Raw genomic sequence first — 15,738 nt, forward strand, 5'->3', positions numbered from 1 at the left:
GGCTGGAGAAACTAACAAAGTCATACTTTAGTAGACTAAAATATGAAAACAGTCGAAAGCACTGTGTTTCCTAATGAAAATGCTTCAAGTATAGCGGCATGGCTGTTTTTTGAACAAACTCCAACACATTCCTTCAACGGGCAGTGAAGCAGAGCACACTGGATCTTTTCCAGGTGGAGTTCCACCAACAGCATGCTTCCAAGTCGTGATTTTTTCACCCGTGTCGCTTGAGGTCATGGAATGTTATTGACTTTCTATGGTTGCTTCTAAGCCAAGATGACTTGAGCCTGGCACTGATAAGGCCAAGTTCATGGCTTCAGTCCCCAACCTGGCCATTCGAGCCTCGTTTGAGAACTCGTAGTCTCTGTTGAAGGACATGAAATTGACAACAGCGTAGCAATTTTGGATGACATAAAGGAAAAGAAAATCTGAGGCAAAAAAAAGAAAAAGAAACAACAGAAGTGTGCAGTTTAAGCACACCATCAACACGGAATCTAAATGATCAATAATCCATTTTAATAGCAGAAGTCTTTATGGCAACTTCAACAATATAAAGGAATATCTAAATGAGTTGACAAATCCATTTGGAATTATTGCCATTTCTGAAACATGGATCAATGCGGAGAAAGGACTGGACTTTGGACTGGAGGGATATGAAGTGAATTTTGTAAATAGAAGGAACAAGAGTGGAGGGGGAGTAGCTGTGTATGTGGATAAAAACTTAAATTACAAGGTGGTAGAAAGCATGACAACTGTAATTGATAATTTATTAGAATGTATAACAATTTAAATTTATAAGGAAAAAGAGAAAAATGTAATAATTAGCTGTATATATAGAACACCTGGCTCTAGTATTCAAGTATTTAATGACTTCATAGAGTAAATGTTCTCTAAAACAAATCAAAAAGTTATGTTTATCTGTGGTGATTTTAATATTGACATGTTGAATCCGAAAAAGCATAAAATGACCGACAAATTCCTAAACACTATGTACAGTTTGAGTTTACATCCTAAAATAACCAGGCCTAGCAGAATTACACCACATTGTGCCACCTTACTTGACAATATTTTCACTAACAATATGGAAAACAACATTGTGAGCGGAATATTAATTAATGACATCAGTGATCACCTACCAATTTTTGCAGATTATGACACTAATTATAAGAAAAATCAGCATGAAGAACAACTGAGATACAGACGTGTAAGGAATGAAGAAACTATGAATGCACTTAAGAATGATCTATTAAATCAGGACTGGGACAATGTGTACAAAGAAACTGATATTGATATTGCATATGGCATATTTTTAAGAATATTCATGGAATTGTACGATAAAAACTGTCCAACAATAAAATACAACAGAAAGCACAAATATTCAGATAGACCATGGATCACTAAGGGTTTACAAAATGCATATAAAAAGAAAAATACACTCTATAGGGAATTCCTAAAATAACGAACAAAAGATGCTGAAAATAAATATTAAAAATACAAAAATAAGTTGACCAATATTGTACGTGTATGTAGAATTAGTATTATAGTAAAATATTGAACAACAATAAACATAATATGAAGGGAATATGGGATGTTTGAAACGGTATCATTAAAAATAATTCTGGACAACAAAGTTATCCTCAATACTTTATCGACAATGGCAATATTATGGAAAACACTACTGATAAGGTCAACAGCTTTAATCATTATTTTGTAAATATTGGACCAAAACTGGCAGAACAAATTCCTGAGTCACTGCCATCAGTAGACTGTAGTGAAAACCTGATTGATAGGAACCCTAACTCAATGTTCCTCACATCAGTGGAGGAAAAAGAAATAATTGACATTGTACACATGAGTAAATATAAAACATCAACTGATTGTAATGATATTGACATGGAAATCGTCAAGAAGGTCATTGAAGGAATTGTAGGACCTCTAACATATATTTGCAACTTATCATTTCAGACAGGAAAAGTGCCAAACAAAATGGAAATAGCTAAAGTTGTGCCGCTGTATAAAACTGGGGATAGACGCCACTTCACAAGTTACAGGCCTGTTTCTTTACTACCACAATTCTCCAAAATCCTAGAAAACCTGTTTAATAAACGATTAGACAAATTCTTAGATAAATATAAATTACTCTCTGACAGTCAATATGGATTCAGATCAAAAAGATCAACATCTCTGGCATTAATCGAATCAATTGAGGAGATTACGAATGCTATAGATCAGAAACAGTATGCAGCTGGAGTATTTCTGGATCTCAAGAAAGCATTCGACACAATCAATCATGATATATTAATTAATAAACTGGAACGGTACGGGATCAGGGGGGTTGTACTGCAATGGGTGAAAAATTATTTAAGTGACAGGAAACAATTTGTGAAGCTGGGTGTCCATTCCTCATCATGCTTGGACATTGCTTGTGGTGTTCCACAAGGCTCTGTACTCGGTCCAAAATTATTTATCCATCCATCCATCTTCATCCGCTTTATCTAAGGCCGGGTCGCGGGGGCAGCAGCCTAAGCAAAGAGGCCCAGACCTCCCTCTCCCCAGCCACCTCCTCCAGCTCGTCCGGGGGAACACCAAGGCGTTCCCAGGCCAGCCGAGAGATATAATCTCTCCAGCGTGTCCTGGGTCTGCCCTGGGGCCTCCTCCCGGTGGGAGAGGCCAGCCACCCTTCGGAGGAAGCTCATTTCCGCCGCTTGTATCCGCGATCTCGTTCTTTCGGTCACTACCCACAGCTCGTGGACATAGGTGAGGGTAGGGACGTAGATCGACCGGTAAATTGAGAGCTTCGCTTTTACACTCAGCTCCCTCTTCACCACGACGGACCGGTGCAGCGTCTGCATTACTGCAGCTGCAGCCCCAATCTGTCTGTCGATCTCCGGCTCCCTTCTCCCATCACTCGCGAACAAGACCCCGAGATACCTGAACTCCTCCACTTGGGGCAGGAACTCATCCCCGACCCGGAGTGGGCACTCCACCCTTTTCCGGCTGAGAACCATGGCCTCAGATTTGGAGGTGCTGATCCTCATTCCCGTTGCTTCACACTCGGCTGCGAACCGCTCCAGTGCGAGCTGGAGGCCCTCACCCGATGAAGCCAACAGAACCACATCATCCGCAAAGATCAGACATGAGATTCTGAGGTCACCAAAGCGAAAGCCCTCCGCCACTTGGCTGCGCCTAGAAATCCTGTCCATAAAAATTATGAACAGAACCGGTGACAAAGGGCAGCCCTGGCGGAGCCCATCACCCACCGGGAACGAGTCCGACTTATTGCCGGCAATGCGACGGTTGTATAGGGATCGAATGGCCCGTAGCAATGGGCCAGACACCCCATACTCCCGCATCACCTCCCACAGGACACCCCGAGGGACACGGTCGAATGCCTTCTCCAAGTCCACAAAACACATGTAGACTGGTTGGGCAAACTCCCATGCACCCTCAAGTATCCTCGAGAGGATGAAGAGCTGGTCCACTGTTCCGCGACCAGGACGAAAACCGCATTGTTCCTCCTGTATCCGAGGTTCGACTAGCGGACGAACTCTCCTTTCCAGCACCCTGGCATAGACTTTCCCGGGGAGGCTGAGGAGTGCGATCCCCCTGTAGTTGGAACACACCCTCCGGTCCCCCTTCTTAAAGATGGGGACCACCACCCCGGTCTGCCAGTCCACGGGTACTGCCCCTGATCTCCACGCAACATTGCAGAGGCGTGTCAACCAGGACAGCCCTACAACGTCCAGAGCCTTCAGGAACTCGGGGCGGACCTCCTCAACACCAGGGGCTCTGCCACCAAGGAGTTGTTTAACTGCCTCAGTGACCTCGCCCCCGGAAATTGGCGGGTCATTCCCCTCATCCCCAGACTCTGCTTCCTCCTCGGAAGACGTGTCAGTGGGATTAAGGAGGTCCTCGAAGTATTCCTTCCACTGCCTGACAATTTTCTCAGTCGACGTCAGCAGCGCTCCGCCAGCACTATACACAGTGCAGGTAGAGCACCGCTTTCCCCTCCTGAGACGCCTGACGGTTTGCCAGAACCTCTTCGAGGCAGTCCGAAAGTCTTTTTCCATGGCCTCTCCGAACTCCTCCCACACCCGAGTTTTTGCTTCAGCCACTGCCCGAGCCGCATTCCGCTTGGCCTGTCGATACCTGTCGGCTGCCTCCGGAGTCCCACAGGCTAACCAAGCCCGATAGGACTCCTTCTTCAGCCTGGTGGCTCCCTTCACCTCTGGTGTCCACCATTTGGTTCGGGGATTACCACCACGGCAGGCACCAACCACCTTGCGGCCGCAGCTCAATGCAGCAGCTTCGGCAATGGAGACGCTGAACATGGTCCATTCGGACTCAATGTCCTCCGCCTCCCTCGGAATGCTGTTGAAGCTCTGCCGGAGGTGTGCGTTGAAGATCTCGCGGACTGGGGCCTCTGCTAGTCGTTCCCAGCACACCCTCACTACGCGTTTAGGTGCACCAGGTCTGTCCAGTGTCCTCCCCCGCCACCTGATCCAACTCACCACCAGGTGGTGATCAGTTGACAGCTCAGCCCCTCTCTTTACCCGAGTGTCCAGAACATATGGTCGCAGGTCTGGTGATACGATTACAAAATCGATCATCGACCTACAGCCTAGAGCGTCCTGGTGCCACGTGCACTTATGGACACTCTTATGTTTGAACAAGGTGTTCGTTATGGCCAAACTGTGATTAGCACAGAAGTCCAATAACAAAGCACCGCTCGGGTTCAGATCAGGGAGGCCTCCCAATCACGCCCCTCCAGGTCTCGCTGTCGTTACCCACGTGAGCATTGAAGTCTCCCAGCAGGACAACAGAGTCTCCAGGTGGAGCACCTTCCAGCACCCTCCCCAGGGACTCTAAGAAGGCTGGGTACTGTAGAAATGTTTAGCTGATTTAGAGTTTAGAAATGTGTTAACATAGAATGTAGAATTATTGTAGAGACACTGACACTGCCCTCAATGTGATAAAGGCCTGACTGTCATGAACTTAGGAGCAGAGTATACGAGACCCTCCCCAGTTGAACTGTGAAAGTAAAACAGAGAGGAGTTAATCCTGAGAGGAAATTCCCCAGAGAATGTTTGGGTGGGGGTCTCAACATTTGACCTGGATAACTGTGGTCTGGAAGGGAAATGGGTTTTTTATGACCTCTAGGGAGTCACCTACACCCACAGTGTTTTAACTGTCACGCACACTCACTTACGTGCACACACATACACACAGGTATGCGTACACAGTCACACACGAGCACTCACATAGACAGACACAGAGTTTGCAGCACACCGTAGGGGGGTTTTATGATGGGGACACCTCTATAAAGCTGGCTGTAACTAACAAAGGGGTGAAGATTTTGCAGAGGGACACACCGGCCTCGTCTTCCCTTCTAGAAGTGCATGCTTAAATGAAGATGAATAAAGATGAATAAAAGTTTTGTGAAAATGACTACTGAGTTCCGGTGCCGTCTCTGGAAGTTTCGACGAATAAAAGAACAGGGGTAAAACTGATTTCGCAACAGTTTTTGTGCCGAAACCCTGGGATTCGCTCGAGGCCCAGAGAGGATGAATTGCCAGAGCTGAGATCGTGAAACGAGGCGAACAGAGAGCTAGCTCACGTGATTAAAAGGTAAGCACGACCTGTTTATTTTCGAACCGTGCATATTGTTTAGAGCCTAAATTATCTGTTCGCTAAGTTGAACGTATCTCAGTGTAAAATCACTCAGTATGTTAAAGAAACGGTGTGTGATCCGTCTTAGTTACTAATTAATAGAATCGGTGTTTCATCCGTGGCGGTGTGTGATCCGTTTTTAGTTATTAGGAAAAAAGTGGCGGTGTGTGATCCGTCCTCCGTGCGTTAAAGCAGGAAAGTTGTGTTACTATTAGTTAGAAAGCGGGGTTTAAGGCCTCGTCGCCGGCTGAGGGCCGTGTGTGCTCCGAGTTTGGCAACTCCACCCTCCTTTGGACGCGTCGTTGGGACCTGTGGGACAGGAGCCGGGGTGGTGACCTGGGCACCGGGGGCGCCTTAAATAACTAAAGCTAGGTGTTGGATCCTAGTCACGGTTGATAACCTGCATGAGAGTGGGGGCAAGTTGCTTTGTTAGTGAGAGAACGACTGCTTGGCTCAGCCCACTGACTGCAGTGTGTGTAGCCTGTGTAGTTGTGTGAAAGCGCCGTTAGAGTCGGCGTCTCGTCTGAAGTACTGGAGTCAATTAAAGTAACAAAAATAATTTGTGTCTAAAAGTGTGTGTTTGTGGTGTGCAGAAATTGCGGCAGGAGGCCATGTCGCGAATTGTTGCAAACTGTGAAGTCAATTGGGGGGTTTAATTTGGTTTTATTTTTTATGGGGAAGAGAAACTGCGGTAACCGGTCCGTGGCGCAGTTTGAATAAATTGTGAGGCAAATGTGGCGCGATCTGAAGATCGTGAGCCTAATTGTCCTAGTTAGGTTGAGGTGTATAAGAGCAGACGGCACCCGCTCTTTGTTCTGATTAGGGCGTTGTCCTGAATCAGCAGAAGTGTCTCGCAGAAAGTTTGAATGAAGTGTGTGTGAGCCAGCCTCGAGGGGCAGGTTCACAGGTGGAACGAACGAAGAGTAAAATGTGCGTGTGTGTGAGAGAGAAAGAAAGGTGGGGGCGAGTGACCAGCCTGTGAGTGTGTGAATTCTTTGATGACAAATAGGGAGATAAAGTAGATTAGTTGATTTTCTGTGCAATAATAATAGTCAAGAAATTATAGTGATCAAATAGGAGAAAATGAACTAAAGTAAATAAAGCAAATTAAAAAGTGGATTAGCGTTAAAGTAATGATAAATAAATAGATAAAATTAATGGTGACATTTAAAGGTGATCAAGTATTCAAGGATGAATGGAGAATTTGATTGTGGACTGCATGAGAGTTGTTGGGGTGAAAGGAAAATGAGGATTGGAGGAGTGAGTTAACAGGTTAATGTGTGGGTGTAAAAAAAAAAAAAAAAAAAAAGAAAAAGAGAAAGAAAATGATGAAAACAAAGAAAATAAAAAGTGTGGAAGTGTGAGTGGGAAATTGTCTTCAACTGGGGGAAGCAGTGACACTACAGGTCACCTTCTTCCCCTGCTGGACACAAAACAAAAACATAATTTGGAGTGTTGTGGATGAAAATAATTAACAACAACATCAAGAAGATTTTTTGTGTTTGCGGTTAAGACCAAATAAAAATTTCATTTTTGGGGTTTGAAGTCAGTAGAGTTCAAAACAAAATAAGTAGAGATGTGTTGCTTTAGGAGTGATGAAAACATATGCAGTCACAGTGAATAATGAAAATCTCTCAGTCTGTCGTTTACAGGTGGGGAACGGACCTGGATCAATTTTCCACGGGCAGCAGTCGGAAGAAAATTATAGGTTAAAATCATTAGAAAAATAAAATAAAATAGAAACACCCAGCAAGAATTTTTGGCTGAATTGTTTTGCAGCTTCCCGTCCTCATCCTGAACAAGCAAGCTCCAAGGAAGCTAATCTCTCCCTGAAGACACCGAGTGCAGTTCCAGAAGCACAGCCTTGAACATCAACAGTGGACAGCAGTCCAAAGAGACAATACCAGAGTCCTGAGCAGAGAGGTCCAGCAGCGCTGTGGGCAAACGGCATCAGAAAGAGAAGATCCACCATCTAGATTGGATGGATGGAGATGCGTTTCCAGCAAGCTGCAACCTCACTGTGTGTGAAGGACCTTTGAGAAGACTGTCTGAGTTTGACATTTGCCATGTTTGGAGCGAGATGGCAATGAAAGAGACAGTGGGACAAAGAGATACACGAGACAAAGCTGAAGAGAACTGACTGCCATTGGACTGAAAAGTGGGAGAAAAGAACGGAGAGAAAGGAGCAGAAGAGGACTGAGGCTGCTGTTGTAGTTTGGGGAATTAAATTGGGTTAAGGAATCCGGGGAGACAAGCGCCTGCCTGGGAGTGGAGGATTGACAGTGTCCAGACCACCACAAAAGGGGGAGGAAGACAAGGACTGAGGTATGCAAGAGTACTGTTAGGAAAAATGGAAAGGTGACACCACACATGCACATGATATGCACTAGAGATAACACAAAATCATACACAAAGTCGCACACATCCAAAGAGGGTATTTGTAGAAGGGGTTAACAACACACAGCGTGGTTGCCTATCGTAACCTGCAAGCATTTGGGGTTTAGCGGTGCCTGACTATGTCAGAGTTTTTCATTTAGATGTTTCTGAAACAAAATTTGGAGTGAACGAAGTTTTGTTTCAGAAAAAAGGGGGAAGGTACATAAAAGGATACATAGAAATAGAAAATGTATTAACCCGACTAACACACACACACACACACACACACACACACGTAATGAAGCTCATTAGGATCAAACACAATTTTAAGTAGGCAATACTGTTACCATCATCCTGTCTGGTTTATTGAGTGGGTTGAGAAATGATACATGGACGACTGAATTTGTATTATTTTGGGGAACATGATAGCAGGAGTGAACAGAATCCTGCAGCCTGAGTTTAAAAGAGTGAAACTAGCAGATTTTTTGTTTTTGTTTTGTTTTGTTTTTGTTTCTGAACTATGGGAAAAGTTTTACCATGGCACCAAGTTTTAGATTTGGTGTTTTCTCACCTATAAGAGAAAGAATATTTTGTGACAAGTCCTAAGACTGGGCTTCTGTATTTTTATTTACTTTTGTTTTTCAGTTTTATCTGTTATTTTTCATTTTATTTTTATTTTTTGAACAGTGCACTGATTTCTGTTTGTGAATTTATTTTCTTTAAGCAGATCTGCACGTCGGGAATTAAAAGCGCTACACGTCGTCGAGAAAATTGTTGCAAGTGAGTTTCTCCACATTAAAATGGGCTCTGGAGAAAGCCACTTATTTGGGACAATTAGAAAATGAGAGTCCCTGTCTAAAAAGGATTCAGCGAGGTAATCCGACCTAAAGTTCTTCGTTTTCTTTTTGCAATGACGTCATTTTGCTGAGGGTGGAAATCAAATGCGGTGATAGTTTCCACTATCAGCAAAGAAAGAAAAAATGGATGAATGAATGGAAATAAAATAAACTGACTGACTGGTAAAAGCTGACAAGACTTGCCTACGACTCAAGGTTAACCTCCACCTAGACAGGACAAAAGGGTGGATGAATTTATGTGTTTCTTTTTACAGGAGCAGAAAGATGACAGCAACATTCGAAGTTGCGTGATGATTTAACCTTTTAAATGCCACTTTCTGTGTTTGTGAATTTACCAGGGGTGTGTTATTCACTACCTTGTGTTGCTCACAGAGATTACTGTGAGAAAGTGTGTATACATCTGCGCAGCGCTAACATTTGCATTTTCTTTTCTACAGCATTACAGTTCTTCATGTGATTTGATGATGTGATTTATAACAGAACAATTGGTTGATGTTTGTTTCTCTACTACAGGTTATGAGTTGGTGATGCTGTTACACAGTGTTGTTGGGAAAATGTTGAAGGTTACTTTGACGATGTGAATAACGTGAGAAATTTCCTGTGTTGAAACCAGTGTCATTCCTTTTACAGCAGGCTTAATTTTATGGCCTTTTACGGCACCTCTGGAATGTGGATGGCTGACGTCTGCCCACCAGGATGATCCATGTGTGCTCCTAATGTTTGTTTTTCTTTAAGAGTGGATGTAGAGCATTCAGCAGAAAACAGACAAGTGACATGAGGAAACAAATAAGATGCAGTGTTTATGGAATAGTTGAATATGAGCTCATTAGCTGGCCACTACTGAGCTCATAGTGATAAAATGGGTGGAGTGACATTGTTTAAGGAAAGTCACTGATTAAATTGTGGAATAAATTGGGATGATTCATGATTTGGGACAAATTATGGTAATAACAGTGATTTAATGATTGGAGAAAACCTGCACATGATACTTGTCTTTTATGCTGAATACTTTATCACTCTTATGATCTACAGTTGGTTGCAAATGTGAAGTTTGATTTAACAGATTTGTCTTCCAGGATACAGGCTCCAGGTGGAGCTGGGAGTTAAATAAGCTGAACATGTAACTGCTGATTAATGTTTTTACACAGGGCTACAGGTTGGAGTATGGCTGCTCCAAGTGGGAAACCCTGGAGATTGTTTTAGAGAGAATGTGCAACATTCTTGTACATGTCTCATCGGGGAGTTGACACATGGTGGAAGCCATGTGGGGAGAGGAGTGTTATTTTTTAATCTGTAGATGTCGTGAGGTGCCATGACGAGAAGGAGTGGCTGAGAGGTTCGTCCACAAGATGGGAGCTGAGGCCAGGAGAGAGGCTTCAGGAGGATCAGAGATCATCTTCAGCACAGCAGACATCACACAGACAGCTGTGCTACTGAGCTTCCAGGAGATCAAGAGGAGACTTCCCACAGCAAGATTTTAAATAAAATGAGAGATTCATCGTTGACATTGAGGAAGACAACTAAGGTGTACGACGTGCTCTGCCTTAAATCTTCAGCAGCGTTGGACCTGACAACTCGAAGGATGGAGAGAGTGTGCCAAGCTCCAAAAGTGACAGCGCAGAGGAAGTCCAGCGATGGAATTGTGTTTCTGTGTGAAGCACAAATACTAGGAGACTGGGAAATAGTTGACACCACTTTTCCCAAGGATGAAGATCACCTAAAGTGTGTCACTTTGCCATGCAGATTTGATGTTCTGCAGAGAAGCCTTCTGTGAGGGAGAGATGTAAACAGACAAGCCTTTCATCTACATTTAATTCATGTCAACTTCTCTAGGCTAGTTGAGGGGGAATTGTAGAGAAACGGTAGTGTTAGGTGTGACTGTTGTAATTGTAACTGTGATTTTTTTAAAAAGTGAATTGCCCAGAGACAGATCTGAGTCCACTCCGGGGATACCACCATCACAGGCCACGGTGAAGCGAACCAAACGTAGTGAAACAGGTAAATCAGATGAGTGTTTTGATTATTATGGCGGTATAGAGTTGGACTACGTTAAAGGGTCCACAATCTCGTATACATTTGACACCCAGCTCTATCTGTCCATGAAGCCAGATAACACACACCAATTAGTTAAACTGCAGGAATGTCTTAAAGACATAAAGACTTGGATGGCCACTAACTTTCTGCTTCTTAACTCAGATAAAACTGAGGTCATTGTACTCGGCGCTGAAAAGCTTAGAAATATGGTATCTAACCAGATTCTTACTCTGGATGGCATTACCTTGGCCTCCAGTAACACTGTGAGGAACCTTGGAGTCATTTTTGACCAGGATATGTCCTTCAACGCACATATTAAACAAATATGTAAGACTGCGTTCTTCCATTTGCGCAACATCTCTAAAATTAGAAATATCCTGTCTCAGAGTGACGCTGAAAAATTAGTTCATGCATTTATTACTTCCAGGCTGGACTACTGCAATTCATTATTATCAGGATGTCCAAAAAACTCACTGAAAAGCCTTCAGTTAATCCAAAATGCTGCAGCAAGAGTACTGACAGGGACTAGAAAGAGAGAGCATATTTCTCCTGTTTTGGCTTCCCTTCATTGGCTTCCTGTTAAATCCAGAATTGAATTCAAAATCCTGCTCCTCACATACAAGGTCTTAAATAATCAGGCCCCATCTTATCTTAATGACCTTGTAGTACCATATCACCCTATTAGAGCACTTCGCTCCCGCTCTGCAGGCCTACTTGTTGTTCCTAGAGTATTTAAAAGTTAAAAGTTTTCAGGCCCCTCTTCTGTGGAACCAGCTTCCAGTTTGGATTCGGGAGACAGACACTATCTCTACTTTTAAGATTAGGCTTAAAACTTTCCTTTTTGCTAAAGCATATAGTTAGGGCTGGACCAGGTGACCCTGAATCCTCCCTTAGTTATGCTGCAATAGATGTAGGCTGCCGGGGGATTCCCATGATGCATTGAGTTTTTCCTTTCCAGTCACCTTTCTCACTCACTATGTGTTAACAGACCTCTCTGTATTGAATCGTATCTGTTATTAATCTCTGTCTCTCTTCCACAGCATGTCTTTTATCCTGTCTTCCTTCTCTCACCCCAACCGGTCGCAGCAGATGGCCGCCCCTCCCTGAGCCTGGTTCTGCCGGAGGTTTCTTCCTGTTAAAAGGGAGTTTTTCCTTCCCACTGTCGCCAAAGTGCTTGCTCATAGGGGGTCATATGATTGTTGGGCTTTTCTCTGTATCTATGAAGCGCCTTGAGGCGACATTTGTTGTGATTTGGCGCTATATAAATAAAATTGAATTGAATTGAATTGAATCTTTGCGCTGTCATTAAATGTAAGGGCTTGCTGAACAGTTGGGTCCAACATCTTTAATGGCAGTACAAAATCGGATGGCGTTAGATATGTTGTTGGGAGAAAAAGGGGGCGTCTGCGCGATGTTTGGGGATATGTATTGTACTTTTATTCCAAATAACACAGTCCCCCGATGGCTCTGTGACCCGAGTCCTGGAAGGCCTAAAGGGGTTGTCCACCACAATGTATGAGCATTCGGGATTGGATAACCCGCTGGAAGCGTGGATGACCTGTCTTTGGGCAATGAAAAGGTTTCATTATGTCAATTATGGTTTCTTTGTTTGTTTTTATTGCAGTGTTAGTGTGCCTTGTATCAGAGCCTTGTTCGTAAGACTCATCATGATGCCACTTTTGGGAAATGGGGAGTCACAGTATAAAAACGTTATGGTGAAAGATTTAGTGTAGTTTTATCTGCCATAGGGCAGATAAAAATGGGGATTTGTAGAAATGTTTAGCTGATTTAGAGTTTAGAAATGTGTTAACATAGAATGTAGAATTATTGTAGAGACACTGACACTGCCCTCAATGTGATAAAGGCCTGACTGTCATGAACTTAGGAGCAGAGTATAGGAGACCCTCCCCAGTTGAACTGTGAAAGTAAAACAGAGAGGAGTTAATCCTGAGAGGAAATTCCCCAGAGAATGTTTGGGTGGGGGTCTCAACATTTGACCTGGATAACTGTGGTCTGGAAGGGAAATGGGTTTTTTATGACCTCTAGGAGTCACCTACACCCACAGTGTTTTAACTGTCACGCACACTCACTTACGTGCACACACATACACACAGGTATGCGTACACAGTCACACACGAGCACTCACATAGACAGACACAGAGTTTGCAGCACACCGTAGGGGGGTTTTATGATGGGGACACCTCTATAAAGCTGGCTGTAACTAACAAAGGGGTGAAGATTTTGCAGAGGGACACACCGGCCTCGTCTTCCCTTCTAGAAGTGCATGCTTAAATGAAGATGAATAAAGATGAATAAAAGTTTTGTGAAAATGACTACTGAGTTCCGGTGCCGTCTCTGGAAGTTTTGACGAATAAAAGAACAGGGGTAAAACTGATTTCGCAACAGTACTCCGAACTGCCACTCGGCGCATAAGCGCAGATGACAGTCAGGACCCGTTCCCCGACCCTAAGGCGCAGGGAACAAACCCTCTCGTCCACCGGGAAAAACCCCAACGTACTGGCAGCAAGCCGAGGGGATATTAGAATACCCACCCCAGCCCGCCGCCTCTCACCAGGGGCAACTCCAGACTGAGACAGAGTCCAGCCCCTCTCCAGGAGATTGGTTCCAGAGCCCAAGCCATGCGTAGAGGTGAGCCCGACTATATCTATACCTCTCAACCTCACGCACTAACTCAGGCTCCTTCCCCACCAGAGAGGTGACATTCCATGTCATGTCCATGTCCAAAATTATTTATTATTTATATAAATGATATTTGTAATGCATCTGATATATTAAAATTAGTATTATTTGCAGATGACACAAATATTTTTTGTGCAAAATTAAAAAATGGTTTAACAGGAACAAACTATCGCTAAATCTAAGTAAAACTAAAATAATCTTATTTGGGAATTCCCTTAGAAATGCACAAGTGCAGATTCATATTGATGGTGTGGAAATTGAAAGAGTACTTGAACATAAGTTTCTTGGTGTGATTATAGATGATAAATTAAACTGGAAGTCTCATATAAATCATATACATAACAAATTTTCAAGAAGTGTCTCAATCTTGAGTAAAGTAAAACACATTCTGGACCACAAATCACTCCACATTTTCTATTGTTCCCTGATTGCACCGTACTTGAATTACTGTGCAGAGGTGTGGGGCAATACTTACAAATGTTCGCTATCATCAATCTTTATATTACAAAAAAGGGCCATAAGGATAATCCATAAAACTGGTTACAGAGATCATACAAATCCACTATTCTTAAAATCAAAAATTCTAAAATTCACAGATCTGGTTCATTTTCTCACTGCACAAATTATATATAAAGCAATAAATAACCTGCTTCCTGACAATATTCTAAAAATGTTTTCTAAAAGGGAACGGGGATACAATTTGAGGGGGGAATTAAATTTAAAACATCCTCGTATCCGTACAACATTAAAAAGTTTTAGCATCTCTGTGTGTGGAGTGAAGCTGTGGAACAGACTAAGTAAAGATATAAAGCAATGTCCGAGCATGGCACAGTTTAAAAAGCGGTTTAAGGAGATGGTTTTTACAGTGTACAGGGAAGAGGTAGAGATTTGATAGGGTGTTCTTGTGTAATATTTTCATGTGTGTACGGGTGCACGGGTATGTTGGTATGGGTATATATATATTTGTAGGTTGTGTATCCTTTGAGGTGTTAATGGGGTTATTGAAAATGTGTATATGTGCGTATGTGTATATACGTATGTATGGATAGATAGAAACATATATGTGTATATATATATATATATATATATATATATATATATATATATAAAGAATAATAAAAAAAATACACATGACATATAATGTAATTGCAAGGAGGTATTTCTGTAGTCTATTGATTACTAGATAGTGGAAAAGGGGTGGGATTAAATAAGCTTATGCTTCTTCCTGCTCCTTTTTTAACATGAAAGCTATTTGTAGTTGTGGTTGCTCGTTTTCTTTTTGTTTTGCTTTGTTTATTTGTCTCTTTTAATTCTATGTTGTTGTACTTTTTTAACATGTTCAAAATAAAGATTCAATCAATCAATCCGAGGTTTGCCTGCTGCAAACAAACTGGGAACGCATGCCTGCTCCTCAAGGACTCACAACCAACCACGAAGGGACTCGAACCCTCAATCTTCTGATCCGAAGTCAGACGCCTTATCCGTTAGGCCACGTGGTTCGGCAGAACTTCCCACTTTTCATGAATGTTCGTTTGAGTCTGTTTGAGCCAACTGCTGGTGTTGGGTTGGTCACGTGGCTGGTGGATATTGCTTAATTGTTGCTTGAAATAATTGATTGTTGCTTGAAATAAGTGCATGCCACAGCATTTCTCCCATGTATCACACTCTTAAAAACGTAGTCCTTTTAAGCCACTAAGCCAGAGTATCATCTGCCAATAGAGGTCATAAAGCTTACGTGGCCCGATCTGTCACCTGGAAGTTGGCAGAGGTTTTTTCTTGGATCCCACCAAACAAAAACCACAATCTACCATGAGACGGCACATTGGACAGTTGCTGGAATGGCCAGTATGGGGATTGAACCCATGACTTTGGTGTCATTAGCACCACGCTCTGACCAACTGAGCTAACCGGCCTACAACTTGTGCCTAAACCGACCCCTTTTTTTTTGTCTAATATACCAAAAAAGAGTGTGGAAGAACTGTTAAGAACACAAGAGAAATGTGTGTTTACAAGAAATTACTTCAACATAGTGGGAAAAAAAAGTCTTCTGTTGACTTACAAAAAACGCTTTAAGAAGAAATTTGCCACAAAACAATACATG

At 42.8% G+C, this 15,738-nt stretch overlaps 1 long non-coding RNA gene and 2 other non-coding genes across 3 annotated transcripts in view; all 3 read right to left on the minus strand.

Annotated features, from left to right (window-relative positions):
• The window catches only part of LOC146490442 (uncharacterized), a 150,629-nt gene that overhangs the window by 6,620 nt on the left and 128,271 nt on the right, over positions 1 to 15,738 (minus strand). The gene's annotated exons all lie outside the window — the stretch shown is intronic.
• trnar-ucg (transfer RNA arginine (anticodon UCG)) lies at positions 15,064 to 15,136 on the minus strand. The gene has a single exon. It is a non-coding gene; the product is annotated as a tRNA-Arg (tRNA).
• Positions 15,477 to 15,550, minus strand: trnai-aau (transfer RNA isoleucine (anticodon AAU)). Its single transcript has one exon. It is a non-coding gene; the product is annotated as a tRNA-Ile (tRNA).

This window comes from Neolamprologus multifasciatus, unplaced genomic scaffold (assembly GCF_963576455.1).
Source record: "Neolamprologus multifasciatus unplaced genomic scaffold, fNeoMul1.2 chr13_unloc_1, whole genome shotgun sequence".
NCBI lineage: Eukaryota > Metazoa > Chordata > Actinopteri > Cichliformes > Cichlidae > Neolamprologus > Neolamprologus multifasciatus.